Source organism: Ascaphus truei, chromosome 3 (genome assembly GCF_040206685.1).
Source record: "Ascaphus truei isolate aAscTru1 chromosome 3, aAscTru1.hap1, whole genome shotgun sequence".
NCBI classification, from domain to species: domain Eukaryota; kingdom Metazoa; phylum Chordata; class Amphibia; order Anura; family Ascaphidae; genus Ascaphus; species Ascaphus truei.
The window spans coordinates 406,669,278-406,678,316 of NC_134485.1; positions in this window are offsets into that span (position 1 = coordinate 406,669,278).

Sequence of the window (9,039 nt, forward strand, 5' to 3'; positions counted from 1 at the left end):
AGCTGCTGCCTCATCCCACGCCGGGCCTCTCTTTCTCCAAACGGTGCGCGCCGGAAGCTGGGTGCACCTGGAAGTCAGGCTCCGCTTCCAGCGCACCAATTGGGGAGAGAGAGAGGCCCAACGTAGGACGAAGCTGCAGCTGGGGAGAGCTGGGAGCTGGGGCCGACAGCAAACCAGAGGCTACCCGGTAGCTGAACACAGAGGCTGGGCCAAACTTCGAGCACAAGCCGGCTGGGTCCTCCGCAGCCACACTTGTCCGGGCTCCCCCCCCATCCTGTTGGCAGCCCTGCATACATGTGCATGAAGGTGTATAAACTGTGAGAGGTCCTACCTTATGCAGAGCATTCTTCTGCAATGCCATGTTGTCATGGCATCGCACTGGTGACATTGTAATGCAGTGACGTAATGCTGATGCGTTGCTTTGCCATGACAACGCAACGTTGTTACGCCGTGACATCATTATGCTGCAGGAGGAGGGGCCCCGCTTCCGGCATTCCATCTTGGGCTCCACCAAAGGTAATTTAGCCCTGGCTAATCTCATTATAATATCGCATCGTATCTCCTCCTCTCTGTAAGTTGAGCAAAACTGGGACACAGAACCATAATGTTTTGATGCAAAGTTACATAGAGTAAAAATTATGAAATTTGCATCAGTTGTGGAGTAATGCTTCACAAGTACTCATTATTACTTTCACCAAACTAGTTAAAGTCAACATGTGATACTATTTCAGATCATTACACTCAATCTGGTGTGAAAAATGTCACACATCAAACATGTCACACATGTCACACATCAAACATGTTTTGTTCTGTCTTTTTTGTTTTGTTATTCACCCCCAAAAATCTAAAATTAAGTAACAACATTACATGATTTATTTGTAAAAATGTTACCAGGAAATAACACATTGAGAGTTACCTCTCGTTTTCAAGTATGTCCTGGACACAGAGTTATGATGATAATACTGGTTACATTAAATGAACACGGGTTATACATTATATTTACAGACATTTCATGAACAATGTCCCGTATGGCACACCTGTGAGCACGTGACCTGCATAAGGGAAAAGGCTTCATACACACATAAATGGCCCACTTTTCACATTTGCAAAGGTCACTCAAATTAACAATATCTCCCTTCAATCCGTCACAAACAGCACACAAGTGAGCATGTGACTTAGATATGCAACCAGGCTTAATAGACACGGCTACTCTGGCCAACTCACCTTTCTCCTCCACAAGGTACTTTCAATGAGTTAATATTAATCTCTTACTCTATTACAATCATATCCATCCACTTCCACCACCCAAGAAGATGGTAAAATATGTAATTAATATATATCTGCCAGGGTCTCGGGTCCCTGTTTATTATAGAAAAAACTATGCATTTGACACACAGAAAAATGTAGCAAAATGTGTCAGAAAATGTATATTACTCTCTACAGAGCGTGCAACAGTTCATTCAGAGCCCCAAAGCATCACTTATTAAATATTTTAATATATATATATATATAAATATAGTGCTTAGATTTCAGAAAAAGTATTACAAGAACATACAGTTCCAATAAAAGCAGATCAGTTTCTTAAAATAACAGGATAAAACATAAAACCGAAATCCCTATACAGTACGTTACCATATATCATAGGTCTTTCCCCAGAGAGGTCACTGGTGTAGAAATATGAAAATTCACGTGTTTCATCCCAAACACATCTCTGTTGAATTCTGATTTCATAACTCATGGGCAAGATCTATATACCATTTTTCCCCCATTGAAAAAACTTAAGCCCATCCCTGTGGTAAATCAGTTGCTAGGTTGACGTTTTTACGACTTAGAAAAAACCCTGCTCTAAAAAGACGTTTAAAATCTTGACTCATAAACACTCATAACTTAATTTCCCCAAAACTTACAAAGACGCCATCTTCACGGCTGCGTCCGTGCTCTCCATGCGCACGCCTGCATATAAAATGTGACAGCATAACGACTATTTTCACAGGAGAAACAGTTATCTGTCCTTGGCACTGTCCTTAGCACCTCTTACCCATGTAGTGTGTGATATGATTTGATTTGTCTTATTTCCTCAATGCTGCATAGGTATCTGTTATTATGCAGAATAGATGATGTCACATGATATTCTCATTTTTAATAAAGTTCTCCAACTAAGCGGTGACCTGTTTCTCACCTCTCTTTGGGATGCCCAAGTGATCATTCAAGAATGTTTAGTTCATACATAGTCTTCTAAACGACACATATGTCACTTTTAGTGTGCCATCAGTGATAACCTCCCCAATTAAGCACACTTTTATGATCTGCACAGACCCAGGAAGGGTCTTGGCCTGTCATGAACCCAATATATTGTATTTAAAGATAAATGGTAACCACATCAACCCTGAAGCACCAGATTAATTAAAATACATACTATCTCATGATATCATAACAGTAGAAATGGAAGGAAGCAAAGGATGCACTGCAACTGGATAGTTGTTTGAAAAAATATAGGGCAAACTCCAAAATAAAATCGAGGGTTATTTATTTATATAAACTCACACATGGGTGTATACAGCAACCACACCAACGCGTTTCGTCCCGCAGGACTTTATCAAGGTTTATGATGAAACACGCAGTTACTGTCAAATATAGCCCATAATTCGCGCCAAAAGTGCGCAATGACGCTCCGCGCATGCGCACTGATGCCGTGTCGCTGTGTCAGAACGTAACGCCATGCCCCTCCAATCCACTATGACCAAGGAGTGACATCAGAAGTGCGCACCCGCAACCACACTGGAACGCATGTGACACATGCGCACCAGTGCCGCGCCGCACAGTCCCAACGACACGCCCCGCCCCAGGATCGGCAAATAGGGCAGGGAGCCACGGCCAAGCCAGGACCCGCATGAACACCTGAGCGCATGCCCGTGCTGCCAGAGCAGAACTCATGACCGAAGTATTGAGGATAAAACAAAAACAACTTTATTTATTTAGACACAAATTGACAATAAGCAAACTACTTGTAATAATTATAAATACCTAAAATAAAACCATAAAAAAAGAAAAAAGTGGGGGGGGAGGAAAAGGAGGGGGGGAAACAAATATAGGAAAAATATATAATAAATAAACAAGGTAAAAGAAAAATAGTGAATGTTAACCTATTGATTGTGACGATCATGAGGGTTTGGCCCGGGATTAAAGGGGTTACCCCCCAATTGGCCACCCTCTAACCTCACCAGGGAGACAAGGGGTTAACTGGGCTGAGGCCCAGAAATGTGATTTAACCCTTGTTATAACATGAAAATGCATATTCCCCTGTTCCCCATGTTTTATTGTTTCTGGATCAGTGTCTGCATAACACACACACTGGGACTTAAGGGGTTAATATTATATGCAGTGCTGAATACACAGGAGCCGTTCCCTGAAAAACTGGTACTTTGGGAACGGAGTGAGCCAGCACCCTGATTCTTGGTGGACAGCCTCAGCGTAAACCCCCACGGACACCCCTATTACAAACATAACTTTGTCATAAGGGAAACATGTATTTTTGATAAGGTGCCTTTCTGCTGCAGTTTTAGAGTGTACAGACCTGATGCTAATTGTTTCTGCCTGCTCTCTGGAAGTGCATATCAAAAGACCCAGAGTAAGGGGGGTGTGAATGGGCCAGATGGATGCTAAATAGGACATCTTGCTAGAATTTACATAGCCCTGATAAAAGGCTAATTACCTAATTGGTTATGCGGGACCCAGGAAGCTAGAGTAGGGGTGAGCATTATAACTCACACCTTACAGCCAAAAGGTATTCTGCCAGAGGAAATCAGAATGGGTGACCTTATTAAATATAAGAATATTATGAGATGTCCTTGGCTGAACATGCTAAGAGTTACATATGTGTATTCGTGACACCAAGCCCCCCCTGGGGAGTCTAATCACTTTATCCCTAACAGCTACTAAGGGCCAGATATTAATATCTCTCTTAATTTTAATATTATTAACAATTGAATGAAGGTGTAACATAGTCACAGAATCATCCGCAGATAGTGCATTTGTGGTGCACACCACATTAATATTATGTTTATATTTTACAGTGATGATATAACGTGAAAAATCATAGGTGATTAGGTGACATAGAAATAAAAATAAACAACAACAATTTTAAAATCCCACGTGGTGTTAACTGACTGATCACACTGAGGATACAATGATATATTTCACAGCTGTAATAATAAACAGCCCAAATGACATGAAGTTATATCCACTCAGATGAGACTCATATGATAGCAATATATAATGTCAACCTGAGGTGTGTAAGAGGCTGTAATGCTCCAGATAGTGAGCAAGTCAATGGTTATATTCAATTGTCAAATCAACAGTCTTAATCCTTATCCCTCCATGACATTCAGCGCAGCTGTGTATAGACGCAGGCAACAACCTACAGTGTATCGAAGTTGTTAATGAGTGCTTTAAGGGAAATCCCTGCTTCTAGCCTCACATATGAATGCTGTTAATAATAACAGCCCAGCTCTAACATCGCTGGCAAGTATTACTAGGGAACCTATTCTAGTGACACATACTGCAATTATAACAATGTAAGCACTCAAAGGAAGTATCAGTGAGATACTTAGTTACACATGCCGCCAGTCTGAGCCCTCAAGTATCCGTAGCAGTGCCGCCGCTGTATGAGCAGTGAGTGCAAAGGGGAGATCCCTGCTTCTAAACTCACATATGAATGCTGTTAATAATAACAGCCCAGCTCTAACATCGCTGGCAAGTATTACATTGGAATCTATGCTAGTGACACATACAGTGATTGTAACGATGTAAGCACTCAGAAGAAGCAGCAGCAAGATACTTAGCTACAAACACCGTCAATATGAGCCCTCAGATGTCCGTGGCAGCGACGCTGCTGTATGGGTCTCTGCAGTGAATGAATCAGTCACACCACGTGTCGTGACGTCACCGCGTCACTAAGCCCACGCCCATGTTGTTCTACTGTGTTGTGTAATTTTAATATTACACTGTAATGTTTGGTCTCTGTGGGAGCGTCAGGCGTGACGGAATGTATTAATATGTCTCACCTGCCTGTAAGTATTTCTGAACTGAAGTTTTGAAGTGATTTGCAGTAAATATGAAATTTTGGTTGTGGTCTGAAAGCGGCAACCTCCCTGTTATGATAATGAGCAGGAAGGCTAGAATTTACATAGCCTGGTCATCAAAGGCTAAATTGCTAATTATTTATGCTTGGCCCAAGTGACCAAAGGAACTGACCAGTTTAAGTGTGACATTTCACACGAAACAATGGAAGTCCAAAATCAGCTTCAAAAGCTTCAAAGGGACTTTTGCTAGACGGCTCGGCGCCGTGACTGGGAAAGAAGGGTTAAAATGATATATAAGTCAGAGCCAGTCTTTACCCATTGTCTTCATGTATTGTCTTCATGTCTGCATGTCATCAGGCCTGTGTCTTTATGCAATGTCTTGGAATGATGCAGGTATTGCTGTATGAACTGCTAGTCCAGATGGGACTGTTTTCATCATTTTCATCTGTAAGTAAGTGCCTATATTTTGCTGTTATTTGTACATTTTGTGTGTTCACCTTTATCAAGGAATAAATTATATTTTATCATATCTAAGTCTCGTCCCAGTTCAAACCCAGGTATATATATATATTTATATATATTTTTGGTGTAAATTACAGCCTGTCATAAGCTACCGTGACATTGATAAATAAAGAAAATATGAAAAGGGAAAGCACATATTGACAAACTGTCACGGGAGACTCCTGTGGCGGGTAGGATCTCGGTGGCCGGAACAGCACGAGCGTAGTAGGGGTCACAAGCAGGGGTCCGAGGCAGGCGGCAGGTAGCTACGTCAGATACAAGCAGAGGTCGGCAACGAGGAGACTGGAACAGGACAGGCGGGGCAGGACAGGGACTAAGGACAGGGAGCAGTGACTGAGACCGGGGAGCAGGAATAACCAGGGACAAGCCAGATTACTAGCAAGGACCTTTACTGTGAGCAGACTACAATACAGGTACAGGTACAGGAAACAGGTCAGGATCAAAGACAGGCATGAGCATACTGTAGGAGTCTGACTAGCAAGCAAAGGCAAAAGCAACAGACAGGAAGCAAGCTATAAAGGACAGAGACAGGAGCAACAAGAAGACAGAGACAGAGGAACCCAGAGCCAACAGAAGACAGCAGCACACCCAGTGGACAAGGAAGCTATGGCTAGGCAGGAGGTCTAGGCAATCCTGACATTACTCCCCCCTCTCAAGAGCGTTCTCCGGACGATCCTCCAGGCTCTTCCCGGAGGCCTTGATGAAATGGCGACTCAAGGTGACCCACCTCTGGTGGCTTGTCAGTGGGCAGAGGGTACTCCACAGGTACATTTGGTGCAGCAAGGAACCTCCGAATGGGTGCGTTCAACCCAAAAGCAGGGGCAGAGAAGCCAGTAGATCCTCCTGACAACCCTCCTGGTTTAGCAAGGTGTCCCTGATGGAAGGCCGACTCACGATGGCCTTCGGACAACACTCCAAGTTTTGCAGGAACATAGGGATCAGCAACAACTCCGGACAACCCTCCAGGCTCTTCAGGGAAATCTTGATGGAAGGCCAACTTAATGTGTACGTCAAGTGCTGATGGGAAATCTGTGAGAGGTGCATTTATCCTTATCGCAAGAGCGTTGGCATCAGCATCAAGAATATTAGGCATAGCAAGGAACTTCACCAGGGATCCGTCTAACGTCATAGCAGGGGCATCGGACACAGATACATCAGGCTCTTCACATGCGGCAGAGGGGACATATTCACTTTCCGTGGTCTCTTTTTGTGACCAATATATCTCTTTTAGTTTTGGAATCTGGAACTTCCCAATGGATACGTTCAACTCCATTGCAGAGGCATGGACATCAGGAATGTGGGCATCAATGACGGGTGCAGACTTTTCACATGTGTCAGTGGGAACATAGAATTCACGCTCCATGGTCTCCTTTTGTGACTGCCGTTTTGTGGTATCACCTAAAGTCTCATTAAGACCAGCTATTTGATTTTTCAGCTCTTGAAGCTGTCCTTCTGCATTTCTTTTCCCACTCAATGCAGTTGTCAGTTCGGCTTCTTTGGAGTTGAGTCGCGACTCCATATCTCCCAGCTGACTCAGAGTATAGCTTAAATATGTTTCATCTTCTTCATTTCTGATCTGCAGCTGCCGGTACTCCTTCCGGGCATTGTCCAGCTCCAGCTGCAGCCGGACCTTATCACGGGCTGTGTGGTCCAATAATTTGCAGGCATCGGCCATTTTGAACTCATAGCGCTGTGTCAGGCCAGCCACTTGACAGACGGAAACCTTCTCTCTCTCCTCCTTTTTGGCAAGCTGTGTCTTGAGCTCAGCGATCTGCGCCTGCAGCGCTGTGAGCTGCTGAGATGTGTGTTCAGCTGCTAGCTTTAGCTCTTCCTCCAGCGAGGCTCTGGTTATGCTCAGTGTGGCCTTCAGCTCCTCATGCTGTTCTTTGGGGACACACTGGGTACTCAAATAATCTTGCATCATACTTATTTTGTAGGCAGTCTGGAAACTTTCTTCCTGCAGAACTCGCTGCTTTTCTTCAGCATTTACCCATTTCTCTTTGGTGTCCTGCAGATGTGTACGCAGTTCTCGCAGCTGACTCTGCAGCATATTTTCTGCTTGTGTGCGCCGCTTTAGGGAGACACGTTCTTCTTGCAGCACTCTCTCTGCATTCTGCAGTGCTGTCTGCACGTCTAACTTTTCCTGGGCCAACTGTTTCTTCTCCTCTCCTAATTCATGGAGCTTCTTATCTCCTTCACTGACTTGGACATAGAGATTCTTGCACTCCTGGGTTACCATTTCAAAACTGCTATTTAACCCTTCGAAGATCTCTCTCAAAGAACGTAGTTCTGTGTTGAAGTGGCAATTCTTCTCCTCAGAGGCTTCCAGTTTTGCGCCAACTTGAGCCATGAAACTCTGGTACTGCGCATTATCAGCATAGGCCTTCTCCAGCTTACTTGACAGGATTACCCTGTCCCTCTCCAACTGCTCTCTTTCTTTCTCCTGGAGAACACACTTAGCAATTGCTGAAGATAGACAGCTTTGTAGTGCAGTCTTGGCCTCTTGCTCCTTATCTAAACGTTCATAAAGACAATCGATCGCTTTCTGTGCAGCTTGAAGCGTCTGAGTAGGGGCATCTTTCTTTTCTTCCACTATTCTTGGGATACGTCTGTGAGTTGCCTTAAGCTGCAGCATATCTCTTTCATCAAATGCAGACTCTGAGGTTAAATTTTCAGTCTTAATTTCTTCTGCAACTTCCACAGTAATGCCTCCCTTCTTCTTCTTCTTCTTCTTCTTCCTTGCTTTGAGAAGTTCTGAAGAATCAGTGGTACTGTGTTCACATTTACTGCTCAAGACTGTTTGAGTGGGAGCCATAATTAAACCACACTTCCCAAGAAACCAGTAAAGAGGAAATGTGTTTTTAAAACAGAAGCATTAGAATGAACAACAGGAATATTAGACACAGAGAGACACAAGATAGGAGAGCTGACCCTTTGAGACTTTAACATCAGTCACAGAGATTATAAATGCAAGGAAAAAACATAGACAGAGAAACCTGCAGTTATATCTGAATCTTTTAGGCATAAGGCGTAGGGATATCATACAGACAGAGAAAACCTGCAGTTACATCTAAATCTTTATGCATCAGGCGTAGGGATATCATATAGACAAAGAAAACCTGCAGTTACATCTAAATCTTTATGCATCAGGCGTAGGGATATCATATAGACAAAGAAAACCTGCAGTTACATCTAAATCTTTATGCATCAGGCGTAGGGATATCATATAGACAAAGAAAACCTGCAGTTACATCTAAATCTTTATGCGCCAGGCGTAGGGATATCATATAGACAAAGAAAACCTGCAGTTGAAGCTGAAACTTTTGATATCAGGCATAGAAATATCATAGACAGCAGGAAACTAATCCAGAGTAAACTTGTAGTTAGATCTGAAACTTTTGACATAGGAATATCAGACAGAGAACCCTGCAGTCAA